This window comes from Miscanthus floridulus, chromosome 16, assembly GCF_019320115.1.
Source record: "Miscanthus floridulus cultivar M001 chromosome 16, ASM1932011v1, whole genome shotgun sequence".
Classification (NCBI taxonomy): Eukaryota; Viridiplantae; Streptophyta; class Magnoliopsida; order Poales; family Poaceae; genus Miscanthus; species Miscanthus floridulus.
Genome location: NC_089595.1, coordinates 70396062 through 70398802, shown reverse-complemented (window position 1 = coordinate 70398802; position 2741 = coordinate 70396062). Strand labels below are relative to the sequence as shown.

Here is a 2741-nt window from a genome sequence, read left to right as displayed (position 1 = left end):
GGCGAGGACAGCAAGGGCAAGGTGGCGGGCCAGCGGGAGGCGGACGCGAGGAGATGATGGGGGTGAGGGGCAGGGGTGGCTTAAGAGTGGAGAGGTCGCTGAGGTTGTGCGGCGGAGGGAGGGGCAGCCTGGCGCGGTGTGGCTCACACGCGCCTCATCCGCCGCCCAATCGCCGCGCACACAAATAACTACTGCAGTGCATATGAGCATCATCCGTTTGTGTGCGTTTAGTAGAGACCGGGATTCCCCTGCAAATATTTAGATTCAGTATTTTGTAGAACAGCTGAATTAGATTTACTTTATGAAACTATTTGGCTAGCTTTCTGGATTTTTGAAAAAAAACATCATTTTATATGAGAAAAACACAAGAAACAGAAAATTTTTCTACCTACCAAAGAGGTCTTAATAGATTGTGCTAAAGGTTTCTCTATCCTATTTTAGGTCATGTTTGGAAGTAGATATTTGGACCTTGGATTTGGCTTTGGCTTTGGCATTTGGTATCCTCAAATTCCATTGTTTGGATGATACTAGAATCGGTCCGAGGCATTGGCGCCCAATATCGCGGACCTTTCCCGCACAAAGGAAAGAGCTCGCCCACAATTCTGAGGTCTCCCGCTCTATATTGGCCCGAAATCGCTTCCGCTCACTTCCCCGACCCCCGCGCGTACCCCTTCACAACCCACGGCTCTGCGCACTCGGGGAAAAAGAAGAGTGAGCGACTCGCAAGAGAGATGTGGCGGCGATGGCGGAGGCGACGGGAGGTTGACCCCCATGGTGAAAGCGTTATCTCCCAGCATCCTCCCCTGGTGTCCTCGTTCTCCGTGCATCTCCGACCATCCTCCGTCGTTCTTCCTCTCTACAGGTACGTCTTCTTGCTACTCTCATCTACTTCCCCTTTCCTGCTGAATCCTCCATCTTTAATCTGCGCCTCCCTCGCGGATTCATCCTTGTTTCTCTTTCCCAATCACCTGTCGGCAATCCAGATCGATTGAGGTTTCTTTTCTTCTCCCTCCATCGATTCACTCTTTTCAAAACCCTAACCCCTTTTCTCTCGATTTAGCAGGTTACATCTGTCAAGTGTTCGTTGTTTCCTCATTCCAATTGAAGGTATGTAGTGCCTAAAATTGATATGTTGTTGGTGTTCCTAAATGATTTTTTTTCATGTCGTGCTCTTTGAAAATCATGTGTGTGCCTGCCTGTGTGCATTGTAGCTGCATTATGTCAGATCTTGAGTTGGTTTCATTCATTAATGAAGAAAACAAAAGGAGAAAGAGGAGGAGGATTATATTCACAGAAACTATACTTTGATTGCAGTTGTTCTTGGGCTTGCAATTCTTAGTTCACAAGCGGGGCAAGGGATTTAGGGTGCTTTAATGATGATGAGCGCAGGCATACTCTTAGGAAGTATTTGCTAAGGAAATGTATGATAGTTCTGAAGTTACATGCTATGATGAGCTACGTTTAACTAAAGAAACTTTCATGACATGTGCAATCATGTTGCATTGTTGGTTGTAGCAAAGGCAAAGAGAGTTTACCTCACTTGGGACAGATGAGATGGACGCTACCTTGTTGGTTGTACTTGTTGAGCATCACAACAATGGTGACCACCTCCCAAAATGGATGGAAGCTACATGTCTACAGTGCTGCTATCAAGAATATATGTGCCAGATGCCATATGGACATCACAAAAGAAAAACTATCATCTAGGTGCAAAACTTTTGACAAAGCACTATAAGGTTCATTAGTAAGATACTGTCACAGAGTGGTTTTGGTTAGGATTGGAAAAATAATAAGTTATCAATTGATAGTGAGGATGTCTGGTCTAGATATGTGGCGGTAAGTACATGGATATTTGGTTTCTCACTGTTTTACTTTTATAATAAGACAAGTCACTTGTACTGTGTCTTTGTTTTGTAGAATAATAAGGCTGCACCTTGTTACAAGAACAAGGTGGTGAAGAATTGGGATGCAATCCGCACTATTTATTCTACAGATCATGCCAATGGTGATGGTGCCAAGACAGCTGCTGAGAGTGCTCAAGATTCACATGAAGAATATAGCGAAGCATCCCCAGATTTACCAAAAAAAAGCAGCGAACTGGTAAACAATTCTTTGCATGCTTGAAGATATGAAGACTTCATTTCGAGATGCTCTAAAATCCGAGCCATTACCATTGCCTCAGGTCACTTCTCCTGCTAAAATACTTGCTGCACTTGAACAAATACCAGATTTAGCTAGATGTGACCTTTTGCGGGCTTATGGAAGCTTATCCTTAATGAGCGTTTATTCCAAGCGCTTATGGAACTGCCTATGGAATTCAGAAAGAATAACTCCTTACGTTGAATTAGAGCAATGGTGGCTGATTAAGAGATGTAATGTACGCTTGCTGTTATGTAATATGGAATTGCCTATGTACGCTTGTTGTTTGCCCCTTTGAAATTAGGTGTTGTGAAATGTTGTGGCACTTGCAAGAGAGTTGGATTATTGATCATAAGTATTGACTCTATAATAGATGCTTGTGATCAACATTTTATGTGCTGTTGTCATCGATTATTTTTCATGTTTTTAATGATATTATTTCAGTTTCTACTATTTTCTGAATATTTTCATGTTTTTTGTGTAAAGTGATAATGATTATCCAATAAATATGCAAGTTGTGAAATACATATTACAATGCATTTACATCAGTGTAGACAACCCATACTACAATTCAACATTTATACATCCAAACAGGAATTGGA

At 42.4% G+C, this 2741-nt stretch overlaps 1 pseudogene; it reads left to right on the top strand.

The window, feature by feature from the left end:
- The first annotated feature begins 1538 nt into the window (after positions 1 to 1538).
- Positions 1539 to 2343, top strand: LOC136510805 (uncharacterized; annotated as a pseudogene).
- The last annotated feature ends 398 nt before the right edge of the window (positions 2344 to 2741 follow it).